Raw genomic sequence first — 14,576 nt, 5'->3', positions numbered from 1 at the left:
AGACAATTCATGCTTCCCCAATCTGTTATAAAAAGAATTGACCAGCTCTGTGCAAGGTTTCTTTGGAAGGGTTCTGATCAAGCAGCTGTTGGAGCTAGAATCAGCTGGAATTATATATGTAACCCAAAATCTGAAGGTGGCCTCGGTTTTAAAAGTATCAAAACTTGGAACAAGGCTTGTATGATTCAGCTCATACGGAACATTCTTGCTGGAGAAGGTTCACTTTGGGTTGCTTGGATTAAACTTTATGTGATCAAAACAAAGATTTTAATGACTTGAGTGATAGTCCTTCCAACAACTGAGGTATAAACAACTGTTAAAGCTAAGGACTGGGGCCCTTCCCATTCTCAATGCAGGTATTTCGAAGACTAAGAAATATGGAAAGAAATTAGAGAAAAACATAACAAGGTTCCATGGCACAAAGTGGTTGGTTTCCCCTCCATATTCCAAAAGCAAGTGATTACTTGGATTGCCATACTTGATAGGCTTCCAACTCGTGCTAGACTCTCAGATGGGAATTCCAACTGATGGTTTATGTGTTTTTTGCAAAGAGGAAATTGAAACTAGGAATCACTTGTTTGCAAACTGCAACTTTGCTAAAACCCTGTGGAACTATATTGCAGCTCACTCATTTGCCCCCCATGTAACTCAATATTACAGCTCACTCATTTGCTATACCCCACATGTCATGGGAAGCAAGGCTTGATTGGTCGTGTAGAGAATGGAAAGGTAAATCTTTTATCTCCACTGTTTTGAAGCTTGCATGGAGTACTTATATCTACTGATTTGGGAAGAAAGAATAGAAGAATATTTCAAAATAGAACTAGAGATGTGGATCAACTTTGAAGAACATCAAGGAGTTTGTCCGAATTAAGCTAATTGGTAGAAATATACTAGACTTGATGAAGTTAATTCTATTCTCTGTAACTATTGGAGTATAGACTAATTTTGGTTGTACATAACGGTGTACTCCTTTGGGAAGTTTTTGTAGCATGTAATGTTTCTTTGGATAATAAAATTTAATTTATCCAAAAAAAAGAATCATCTTTTGCATAGAGGGCGAGAAAGCCATTCCTTTTGGCTGAATTTTCGATTCAAACTCCATGAAAACTTTGACAACAACAGCTTCACAAGGCAATCCCACAAAACTTGGGGGGGGGAATCATTATTCAACATCACACCCAAGTTTGTAAAGTTGAAGTACCATCGGATTCTCAGATTTTAGAAACAACAGGTGCCGGTGGGAAGTCTGATGCTTCAAAAGGCTAGCAATGACAGGTGATACAAATGGATAAGTATCCACAGTCTGCAATAGTATACAAACTCAAGCTCTTTATTATAATTAACTAGTATTTGATAGTTTAGCTCTCAGACCTTATATACCTTCCATATTATGTTCCCACTCCAATCCAATCAAGTTTGCGATTATAAGTTACATAAAGAGAATGTACCTTATATATCCGTATTCTAGAGATGAAATTAGGTCTTATCAACTCACAGGAATTGTCAATAAACCTTCAATGTAGAATCCTCATCCATTGTCCAAACGAAGGAGGCGTGTCAAACCTTGGTCCAGCAACAGACCTATAGATGTAGAGCTTATCGACTGGCAGCTATCCCGTCCTGAATCCGGGGGTCCAGTTCTCATCTATAACTTCAACATTCAACCTGGGCATCTTCTGACCTAGCAGCTTGCATGCTCCAAAACTCACAGAGCAAGAAGACATCCGGGGATCGCATTGTCTCCATCTTTGCAGCATGGCCGATAGAGCCTTGTCCCCGAAGGAGCACTCCCTAATCTTTAGTTTCCGGAGGTTTTCACACCCAGAAAGCACATTATGGTTCCCAAATCACTCTCTCTGCAGAAGCCACAGACAGCATCTCTAGTTTTTTTGGCATACCTCCCAATATTCAAACACACAATCTGAGAAGACCGGAGAGGAAAGAAACCTGAGATCCTTGCAGTGCTAGGCGATGGCTACAAAACCAACATCAAGTGGCTCGAGGGTAACATAATCAGCTGTTCTCGGCTCAACTATACAAAGGCGAAAACGGGTCAAATTTGGACGGTTCTGAGCAGTCCTTACTAATGCCTCGTTAGACATTCGACGACATAAGTACAAAACCGAATTTAGCGTAGGACAAGCCAAACAAACAGAAACAAAGCCCTGTTCTGTTAAGGATACATTCGGTTCTACACCAAATTCGAATTAATGAATGAAGTGCAATCATTAACAGAACACAGAGGGCCTCGTTAAACATAGAGTCATTAGTAACGATCTGTACATGGTAAAAGGAGAGTCTAAGTGAAAAACAAAGAGAGAAGAATATTATAGTAAAAATTAGCTTACCCTCATTCCCATATGTAATGAGGTAAGGGGAGGTAGGATAGTAGGCTGTCCCAACGCTAGATTGAGAGCAACTTCCGTATGAGACCTCCGAATTATGAAATACCCTCCATGGAACTCGATCCCACGACCCTAAGGTTAAGAGTCTTGTGCTCTACCAACTGAGCTGGATAGTCATTTCAAGAATATTATAGTAATAATCTTTAAATTATAAAAGTTAATTATAATATTGTTCTCGAATTGAATTGAGTATTTAATATCCTAATTTGAATTCGATTTGATTTGAACTAATTTTTTGTTAAATATCTCATTCTTATAAAATCGAATTAAAACCCGTCGAATTCAAATCAAATTTCCATCCTTAATGTACGACGGAGTGAAGCAAATTGACATGATCCAAAAGTAAAGCTATCCAGTATCCACCATATTTACAGAACCATTTTTGAACCAGCAATGCTTTATAAGCTGGAATGGATGGGTAACACCCCTAAAGGTCTTAGCTTGTGATTAGTGGTATTATGTGTCATGGGGAACTTGGTGGCCCTGTTGGCTGGGCTATTTTTGGGCCTGATGGCTTCTTTGGTTTACTTCAAGACTGTTTTGACGCCGTGGCGGTGGCTATGGACTCCATTGTAATTCTCAGGTTGCTCTACACTGTTAGGCCTTTCCTTGAAGGGCTTGAACTTCAACTCTTTACCCTTTTTCTTCATCATTCCTTGAAATAAGTGCAAAGTACAGTAAAGATTATTAAATTATGTCAAAATAATATTTTAAATATTATAAAATTATTTAATATTTATAAAATCATCATTAGAATATATAAAATTATAGAGTGAGCATTAAATATCATTAATTATCAAACTATTATAAAATATTTTTAATTATTTAAATTTATTATTGTTTATAACACTATAACGATCATTTTATAATATTTGATAAATTTAATAATTATTTTAATAATTTGTAAACTAAAAATCATTTTAATATAATAATTCAAACCTATAGTTTATTTACCCAATAAATAATTTCTTTACCGAATGGCAGTATGGCACAAAGTAGCGTAGAGTCCACACGAAGACGGGGTCATCACCAAAAACCTTATATTCTCCACAATCACACCATCACTCATCACCATCATCAGGTTTGATTTCAACTATCGAACGGTAAAAAATCAACGGAACCTGTCATCTTGCGTGTCCGTCACTAACGTTATAAAACACAATTACATATTATTCCTTTCGCGGTCTTTGCATTTGCAACGTTTGCCACTATATACATTCGGATTTTTCCGTCACGTGATTTTCCCACTCTCTCTGCCCTATTTTCGCATTAAATCCAATAAATACAACAGAAAGAGAATCAAACTCTGATTTCCCGTTCCTCCGAAGTTGCAATTAATTTCGAGGAATTTATGTTTTGTTCTGTTTGGATGCCGAGAAAAATTATGTGAATGGCCGAAAGATACTTAGTCGTTAAGTTTCCTTTGATCTCTCTTCTTTCGCTTTTTCTTTTGAATTAATGAATGAAGTGCAGTGTGAAAGCATATCTAAATCGAGTTATTTACTTTTGATAGATAGAATGTTCTTTTAGGCTTTACTTGGTTGGTGAGTAATCATACTGATTATTTTACTTGTTTGGTTTATGAGAAAACAGTTGAAAATATTTTAAAAGTTTTAATATCATTTCGTGTTAACGTGTTGTGCTGTATAAAGAATTCCGTTGTAGATCAAATAGCGAATCGACTCGTTTTTTAGAATTCTCTAGAGTTACAAGTTTACCGCGACAGGAAAAACTAGCCGTTTCTTTCATTTCACGCTTAATTTATGGCAACCATATCATAGCACATAAATGATTATCAAGTAACTAATTATTATCTTCAGGTTTAATGAAGTTTTTATATATGAATTTGTTACTTCTGTGATTTACTATCAATCTAATAACTGAAGACCTGAGTGGATATTTGTGTTTCGAGCAGTGGAATTATTTGGATTGAAGCAGCTACATTGGGTACTGGATTTGAGGCCTTTGTTCTTCCCAAGCATTTTGGGATGGCACTGGAGCCCGATCAAGCTTCAGTTGACTCTATTGCCCTATTTGTGGCACTCCTTAGATCCTGCATTGTGATTGGTCACCTTCTGGAGAAAAATCGATGTTTTAATGAGTCTATAACTGCACTTGCTATTGAGTTGTTCATCATTCCCTAACCCCTGAGCTTGTTATTACGTTAGGTTGAATTGGTCTCATTTAGCTGACCATCCAGCTCAGTTGGTAGAGCACAAGGCTCTTAACCTTGGGTCGTGGGATCGAATCCCACGGAGGGCATTTCATAATTCGGAGGTCTCCTACGGAAGTACTCTCAACCTGGCGTTGGGGCAGCTACTATCCTACCTCTCCCTTACCCATTACATATGGGAATGAGGGTCAGCTAATTCTTTTGTAGAAGGGATATAGTTTTTTTTCTTTTCAAATGTTTGCTGATGATCTTGGGTATGATTGCATTGCAGGGTCTTTGTACCGGAATTATTTCTGTTTACCACTGAAGGAAGGAGCTCACGCTTTCTAGTATTGATGAGGAGCTTTTCTTTATATATTCTTCCTCCTATCATATTCAATGCCAGGGTAAGTCTCTGTCTTATGCCAAACTGTCAAATCTTTGGTTTTGTGCCTTACGTATTTTGATAATTGATATTACAAATGTCATTTGAATATGATGTTTTGTTATTTCTCAAAATTGAAACTACTCATGCCCTTTTTATCTTTGTTTTGTTGGTAATATGGTGATAAATCTGACATTTTTCTATTCACCAGATTCCAGGTCAAAAAGAAGCAATTTTTCCATAACTTTGTGATAATATTGTTTGGTGCTGTTGGTTCTTGATATCATTTGCCATTGTATCCACAGGTATATTCAAATTTCTTCAAGATTTCTAGTCTTCAAGAAAATCTCTCTACTATCGTTCATTCCTGGCATGTGTAAAGGCAATTAATATATTCAGGAGCACAGTTTTGCTATTGCATATACTGGAATATATCTGTTATACTGCTTATGTATGATACTAGGCACCTTTTTATGCTTTATTCTCCAAATTTTCAACTTGACAAATAAAATTTCCTAATTAACATACTACTACGCATGGAACCTTACTATTAAATGCCTACATATTTTTAGAATGATTATCTCCATGATTTGTTGATGAAACTTAGAAGTTATTTTCTCAAAATGGTTTCTTGTCTCAGGTACCATGCAGTTGTTTAAGAAGTTAGATATTGGTTTCCTGGACCGGAGATTATCTTGGTAATATCCATGTCTTCAATTAATAGTTGTTGATGTTTCTTAGTTTAAATGCTTACTTTCATCTGATATGCAGTTGTGTGTAGCACAATACTGTTTAAAGATTGGACCAGATTATTCATCCATGTATTATGAAAACTATGAACAGATATTCTCAATTCCTTTTATTTGAATCATTATAGTGTATTGCATGTACTTTTTCGTCTCATTTTAGGTGATTTTTTATGCAAAATACAACATGCACAAACACCACATACATTGTACACACATCATACACATACAGATGCATATGCATATGCTTTTCATAGAACCGGGTTTATGCCTATCTTTGCTCTTACCGTTGCTTTCTTCTTTTAGCACTTGGAGCTATCTTTTCGGTCACAGATTCTGTTTGCACGTTGCAGGTATAAATATTTATTCGGTTTACTAAAGTGAAAAGAAGAGTTGAATATACATTCTCGTATAACTCTTGTATTTTCTGTACAGGTGCTTAATCAAGATGAAACACCTCTTCTGTGCAGTGCAGTCTTTGGTGAAGGTGTGGTAAATGATGCCACATCAATTTTACTGTTTAATGCAATTCAGAAGTTTGATCTCTCTCACATCACCCCAAGCATTTTTATGGAGTTCACTGGGAACTTCTTACACTTTTTTATTACGAGCACATTGCTAGGAGTAGGGGTGAGTCCTTTCTTCTAATTTTTGCATATTTCATGTGTTTATCTGCCTTTTATTATGGTTGCAAAATTTGTTCATCATTTGTCGTTATAGTCTTTGTAAAACAACTCTTTATTTTCAATTTTACATTACATATATGACCGGTCAATTAACTGGATCAGAAAGTGCCATGAACATCTCTAAATTACATTTATTGCATGGGATTCAAAGCCATAGTGTCAAGGAGATTTCTTGTTTGAACTTTTAGTCTGTCCAAAGGAAGACCTAAAGAGATAATTAAATCAGTGTTCAATACAATCCAGATTGACAGAAGATAGGATTCTTTTTTTCTTTGATTATTAACGAGCTAGCTATTTGGTTTTAAGTTACTTCTAAAAACTCTAGGCTTTTAGCTTGATGTTGGCTTGAACATTAAAGAGGTCTCTTTTTTCTTTCATCCCAAGAGAACTTTTATTTTGATGACTAATCGAGTATGCTATTACCTTAACGCAATTTTTTTTTGTTATCAAGCCTGCTTTGTTATTGTCATTTTTTTTCAATATGACCGACTTTGCATATTGTGTCTGCCCCATTTCAAGGGGTTTTGGTTATCTGAGATTACAGACATGCATTTATTTTATTTATTCTTCTAACATAACATCAATTTCACTTGCAGGTTGGACTAATAAGTGCATACGTCATAAAGAAAGTGTACATGGGCAGGTTTGTTAAGGACAATGATTATCTTTTCTTTTCTCCTCTTATATGATGCAAAATGGAGTTTAATACTGCTTATATGTCCACCCGGCTTTGTGTTAAAATGAATGCATGCACCTTTTATATGTAGCATTAAATCTCCATGTCAGAGTGTTCATGGTGCCGATTGGAGTTTAAGAACTTTGTTGTTAGGCATTTTCTGTTCAGAGGTTTCACAAGATCTATATTTTTTACTGTCAAATGTTTGTGAATTGTGAATTTACTGTTCCATGTGTGGATTGAAGTTCTGCGATGTTGTTAGGCATTTTATCTTGAGAGCTTTAACAAGATCTATTATTGATTGATGATTGTCAAATGTTTTTGAATTTATTGATTTTTCCAATCGTCTAGAACTGGGAACTAATTGATGTTCTTATCACCAACCTAGATTCACATGATAATCGCAGATTAACTTGACGGTGATAAATTTAGGGTTGTTCATTATGATCTTAGGCTGAGCTCTTGATGGTTCAAAAACTAAGTATTCTTACCACAATGGTTACTCTTAAGTACTCTTATTAGAATCTTTTTCTCCCTCTCTAAATGGCTTGCGGTTGGAATCTTATCTTCCAGCATGACATGAGAATCTTTTTCTCCCTCATTTCAGGCACTCTACTGATCGTTAAGGTGCTCTCATGATTCTCATGGGTTACCTCTCTATATGATGCTGAAGTAAGTATTCTTTTTAATGACTGTGTGCCTAAAGATCCATCTTTCTAATATTTCAGGTGCTGTTTCCTATCAAAAAAAATATTTCAGGTGCTGTTTTGCATTGCTTGTCATGTCCTTGTTTTCTCTGAATGAATGTTTTTGTTTTCAGTTGTTCAGTTTGAGCAGTATTCTTACAGTGTTCTTTTGTGGCATTGTTATGTCGCCCTAACCTGGCATAATGTGACTGAAAGTTCAAGAATCACCACCAAGTATGTTAATTTGGTTTAGTCCCACATGTTGAAAAGTTTTCTGTTTGTAATTGCGTCTTTCTCTTTCTTCTCTTTAGATATTCTTGTCAACACAAATAGACTGTTTTTACATTCTTGCTCTGATTATTGATCATTGCGACATGCTTTTGCAACCTTATCATTCATAGCAGAGATTTTCATCTTCCTGTAGTTGGTATGGATGCTTTGGATATAGAGAAGTGGAAAGTGTTAGCTAAAGGTAATTCTATATTTTTGGCCAAAGTACTGTTTCATTTATATTGTTTTGCTGTGTTGATAGATGATTTAACTCTTTGTATCTTTTTTATCATTAACAATCTAACAAATTGGTGTCTTTTTTATCATTATCTTTAACAATCTCAAGAATTTGATTATGCAATGTCAAGTAATAGAGATGGTCAGTATAGTATTGTATCAGTCACCAGTGTGTGCCTTTTGTTTTCTTTGAATGGCATCTAACTTGAACACCAAAGCAATGTCTCTCAATATCAATTGACTGTTCAGTTTGATATATCCCATGTTTTTGTAGTCCTGTACATCTGTGGGGGTGAGCTCAATACATGCTTAGTTCTAGTTGGAAGGGCAGCTTCTGTATTCCTCTATCTTATATCTCCAATTTATTGAAAAGGTCTGAGAGCGACAAATTTACTTTGAAGCAACAGGTCCGTGTTTTGAGTTATATTTTAGATTTTCTTCCCTCGGACATACTGGTTCACATACTGGTTCACTGAATTATTCAAGTCAAACAGGTTACGATATGGTGGGCAGGACTCATGCGAGGTTCTGTCTGTGGCGCTTATAATCAGGTAAATTAGGTGATAAGATGTATGACCTTGAGACTTCTTCATTTTGATTGATTTATTTCCCAAAAGTCTAACATAAATTAATAATCATTTCAATGATGTTTTCGACATCTATATAAGATAATAGTAGTAAGGACTAAGGCATGGCACTTTCTGTTCTCGGCATGAATTTGCTGGCTTTCTGAATTGTTTGCCTCGTTAGATGAGATAATTTTTTGCAGTGAAAATGGTAGAAATTTGGCATTCTAGTGCCTGATCAAATAATGATGTATGATAAGACGGACGCTTCATCATGCTTTTCTATAAATTGAGAAATGTTACCATAAATTTGTGTATGCTTGGGTGACCACCATCCATCTACTGCAGCATTGTTAGGTGCACTTGCTTTGACATGTTATATTGACATTCTTATCGCCGTGCAAAGAACACTCTAATTTCTGTTTGGCGTTGGTTCTTTCTAATCTTGCTGGATTTCAAAGATCTCAAATCTAAGGGTTTATGTCATGATATGATTCATGAAATTGATGATAAAGCTTGATGATTTAGAGGTTGTAGATTCGTTTTCAAGTTTGATTGTGGTTAAAACATGTTCAATCTTTCTAGAGATTTTTATATAAAATTCGGTCAAATTATAAGTTGAGATTTTGTGTTCTGATGAAAGTTGATAAGGTATTTGATTGTATGATGTTAAAAGGTTGATTTAAAGTTCATTTCATGTTTGAATCAAATCAAATAGAGCAAAATCATGAAAACGTAGTTTAAAGGATTAAGTATTCGATTATGATGTATCTAAGTGATAAAATGGTGAAGAACCTTATGTAATTGGAAAAGTTGATGTCATTGTTAAAAGGAATTCTCAATATGCTATCATGGCCAATAAACTTATTAATACAGATTTATAAACGTTACAGTCATACGCTTACAGGTATGGGTATTGATGATGTATACTACATTGATTAAGTACATGTTTGCATTTCATCTCATATGATCATGACATTTTCATTACATTGCCTTGTTATTATTATTGCCTCACTAAGTCGATGACTTAGCGTGTGAGTGTTTCACACGTAGGATCCGAGGAATTTGACGAGACAGGTGAAGCAGCTTGACAGTATTACTCCTGCAACCATCAGATCAGAAGCAACTTAATCAGTAGGTCATTTTGTATGTAATAGCAGTTGCATGTAATTAAGGGTTAAGTTGTGTATGCTCTGAATATTTTGGTAAACTTATATTACAGTAGTATATTATTGTATTTTCTTAATATAAGATCAAATATTTTACTATTATTATAAGAGTTGTGTTTTAAAGTCAATGTAGTATCTTTGACTCATATCCGGGTCGGTATGGGTTGGGGTGTTACAACCAGTCAGGTGGGTAAAACCCGACCTAGCACTACAGTGCATTATTAGGTGAGCAATGCTCGACCTCAACACTTTTGTGCAATATTTGACTCTATACCGGATCCTCATATTGTAAACTATGGGGAATATTTATGGATAAAAAATGATTTATTTATATATGTTGATTTGATTTGACATGGAAATTCATGCATTAATTGCATTGTACTGTTTATTGTTTTAATTGCCTCACTAAGTATATACTTAACGTGTGGTGATTTTCACGCGTAGGTAAAAAGCCAGTAGTGGAATAAAGAGTCAAGTTGATATCAACATCGAGGAATGTATATTAATATCAGTAAGACATCCTAAGATGTAATGTTGACTTTATTAGTGGCATGTAATTATTAATGTTTATTTGCTTTGTTAAAAAATTTAGAATCAAATGGTAATTTTATGAGTTATATATATTGTTGAAATTACTGTAGTAGTTACTGTAGCAATGAACAATACCACGTTTTAAGAAAATTTCAGAATGCTTAAGGGGTACCGATACCTCACTGTTTACTATTCACTATTCACGGTATTATTCATAAAAAAAATCTTTTGAATCAAATTTGTTATAACGAAACACAATTCATATGATATGATATTTGTATAATATCATTTACCAATTTAAGAAAATAGATTTTAAATCACTTTTGAATAGGAAATGGTTTTAAAATTCGAGTAACATCTATAATCTGTATATGTATAATTATACGGGTTATAGGTATACAAATATGATCCTTTAACTCAAAAAACAAAGCCAATATGATCTGTTGACCAACTTTACTTTGGCAAGCTTCATTCAATAACTGTTTCTGACATTATGAACCTTTCCTCCCATTTTATATCTCGTTTGATTTTATGCTTGCTTAATTTCATTAGTTCATAACCGCATTAAGATGATTGCTCTTTAAGGGGCATTGTGTAGAATATTGCCGGTTGCTGCCGATCAAGTCAATATAACGAACAAAATCTCAGGGTAGACAATTCTGCTGGTAAATATATTACAAACTCCATTGTCATGCCACGGTGTCAATTTTCCTGTGGGTGTTTGGTGCATTGTTTTTCTTGTTTCATCTGTAAATAATTCTTGCATATATGCATTTGTTTTTAGTATAAGTGATGTAAATCTGTTGGCAGCTTTACGTCTGGTGAGCCCTCAACCCATTTCTTTCATCAGTTTTATTCCTCGTACTGGTTCTTTCCTCTGTGATTGAATGAAGTTTCGATCTTTTGGTGGGTCATAAGCAGGTATTAAAAATGGTTGTCCCTTTTTCCCATATATATGGGGTAAGAGGAGGTAAGGTAGTAGGCTACCCCCAACACCAGGTTGAGAAACTCATATTCTTCGCCAAACTCCACTATTCTCAACAGCAACATTTTCAATTGTTTAAAATTTTAGCACTAAATTTTAGTTTAATATATAATGTAAGTACTAAATGTTAAATTTCTAGTAGTATGATGTGATCGTTTTCTTCGTGTAATTTTAAAGTATTTATCGATTTTATTATTAAACTTTAATTTGTATATCAATTCGATCATTGTTGTTCAAATTGTCATCGTTGTTGGTTAACTATCGTTAATTATGAATTGTTATTCGTGACAAGAGCGGTACCAAAGTTTTCATTTCATTTCTTTTTATTCTTTGATTGTTGATTTTACAAAATTTAATCAAAAAAGATTAAAAAAAATGTTTTCCTAAAGATCCAATGTTCTAATACTCCAATTTCCTTCAATAATCGTATGATGAAGCTAAGTTTTTTCAAATATATCATTTGTCGTCTTAAAAGAATATTTCTCACAATTTGAATTTTGAACAAATTCTTTAAATTCAAATAATCTCAAATCAGAGCATTATACTGTCAAACTTTTATATGATTTTATAGAAAATCAATATAAAGAGAAGAAGGGAATGAAGTATGGAATATTTTAGTATCTATTTTCAATGAGATACGTTAGTGTTTCAATGTCGATGTCCATCCTTTTCATTTATTAAACCAGCACTCCTTTGAGTTGTTGATTTGAAATAGAAGTTTACCATCTCCCCTCACTCACTCGTACATGAAACGGAGTATAAAAATGAGTAGATAAGGTTAAGGGATTATATTAGCTTAAAAAAAATACAGGGTAAAGATGAAGCAAGAAAACCCCAGAAAAATAAACCCCAAAAACTAAATGCGACACTTGCTTTGTTAATTATTGAATTCAACCAAGTGGCTTAACCAGTTGTTTAACACGTGTTTGGGGGCAGACCAAACCAAAACCTGCCATTAACATAGATAAGTTCCCTTTGTGTGGTTGCAATATATATTAATGAAAATCCATGTGGTATTTTCGTATACACTTTGTGCACGTTATTTAGTAATCATCCCCATCCATCCCCTATCGTTTGCACGCCTCCTTGCATGCTCCATTATAATATCATATCTTCTACATTTGGGTTAACCCTTTTTTAAGTTTTTTTTTTTGTCTTTTTACATTCTCATTTTTCCTTTTTAATATAAACCATCTATTATATAATTGTCATTTGAGTTATCTTTTGAGATCTCGAGTACCATGTATGTATGAGTATGAACGTTTATTGTCAAATGGTTGAGAATCTTTAAACATATATTATCTTGTATTCACTTCATATTTATTAAAAAAATAAAATAATGTATATATATAATTAAAAACTTTTAAAAGTAAAAGTACCATGGATGGAGAAATAAAATCTCACTATAATCGATGACAAATTATTAAAAAACATACGAGAGTATATCAAATCTTAAATCTCTGTACATATATGGTTGTATGGACATAATTCACGTAGTTAAATAAAATTAGACTATATTACTATTCAAGAATTTTCACATATTTCTAATTTCATTTCAATTTATTTATTTATTTATTTATTTATATTAAATAAATTATATAACAAATTATTTAAGCTGAGTCAATAAAAATCCAAATCATAATTTTTAAAATAAATATTTTTAATAGTTCATGATGATTTATGATAGTATTTATTTATAATTTCTTGATCATTGACAACGCACACACCCTACAGATCTAAAATATTTAAGAAGAACAACACTCATTTTAATGACGAAGTGGCTCAAATAGGTTCAAAATGAATATTTAATTAGTAGTAAAACACTTGACTTATATAAATCTTCTCCGTTTACATAAGGTCAAAGGTAGCAATAAGTAAGTTACTAGTGTTTCGCTGTTTTCATCTTTAGGAAACAAAATGGACCCAACATTGAGTCAGTTTTGTTGAACCGTGTTTCAAACATAGTTCAGAGAATTGTCTGTTTGTTTTTCCATGGTCGGCGTGGGTTGTCCAATTATTATTCTATTATTATTATCAGCCTGATAAACATTTTCTTCTGGAAGGGTGGGTCTGAAATTTGAACCGATATGATCTATCCATATCAAAAGGCATTCCTTCTAGAAAGCTAAAAAGGCACATGCCATACTCTCTTTGTTCCTGTCAATAAAATAAGACTTACAAGTAATTCAATTTCAGCCTGTAGTTTTGATATCCAACAGGCTAAGCATACCAAAATTCCTAATATATAATAAAGGGGAGATTTTCAACACAAAGTAGTGCTTTTTATTTATGGATATTAAAGGAAAATTCATTGATATCTCTTCTTTCTTGCTGTTCGAGGCCACTGGGGATTCTGAAACCGGGTGCATCGATCCCGCCATGTCTGTTGTTGTTGTCGATGATGATGATGCAGAGTCATGTAGCTGTGATACTACGCCTGAGTTTCTTCCTGGTGTTAGAGAGCTTAGTGGTTTAGAACACAAAGCAAGTGTTGATGATGATGAAGAAGGGGAGGTGGTGGAGCTGCAAAAGGAGGATGCTTTGCATAAAATTTGCAGGGATGAATATGATCATCGGCGTTTTAATGGAGTGGGAAAAGGGGAAAAATCATCTCCTGTTTCTGTTGATTCAACCGAAACCCTGAACCAGAAGAACAGATTATTTTGGGAATCCTGCCTAGCATCTTAACACCCTACGCATTATTTTCTGTGTTTTTTTTCAGTCATTATGTTCGTAAAAATCTTAATTTATTGTATTTATTTATTTAAATACTATTTAAGAATACGTTATATTAGATTAAATCAACCAAATTAAATTTTAGTTTTTCTTATTTTTACTCGTTTACTTATCTCATATTATTTTATTTTATATGCTATATTTGCATACTAATAATTAATATAAAAATATATGTATATTTTTATAGATGAAATAACGAATCACGATTTTTTAAAGGAAAAATATTAAAACATTAAATTCAATTGAATAATCAAATATATGCATGCATATTTTATTTTTAAATATTTAATTCTAGTTTTGTCAATACTAAGAAATTAATGTTTGCCAATATTACAAATGTATT

General features: G+C 33.6%; 1 pseudogene; it reads left to right on the top strand.

Moving 5' to 3' along the window:
• Window positions 1–3,863: 3,863 nt before the first annotated feature.
• Window positions 3,864–14,185, top strand: LOC120127293 (annotated as a pseudogene).
• The last annotated feature ends 391 nt before the right edge of the window (window positions 14,186–14,576 follow it).

This window comes from Hibiscus syriacus, unplaced genomic scaffold (genome assembly GCF_006381635.1).
Source record: "Hibiscus syriacus cultivar Baekdansim isolate YM2019G1 unplaced genomic scaffold, ASM638163v2 tig00110467_pilon, whole genome shotgun sequence".
NCBI classification, from domain to species: Eukaryota; Viridiplantae; Streptophyta; class Magnoliopsida; order Malvales; family Malvaceae; genus Hibiscus; species Hibiscus syriacus.
The sequence above is the reverse complement of the archived record's forward strand: the minus strand, read 5'-3'. Positions and strand labels throughout refer to the sequence as shown.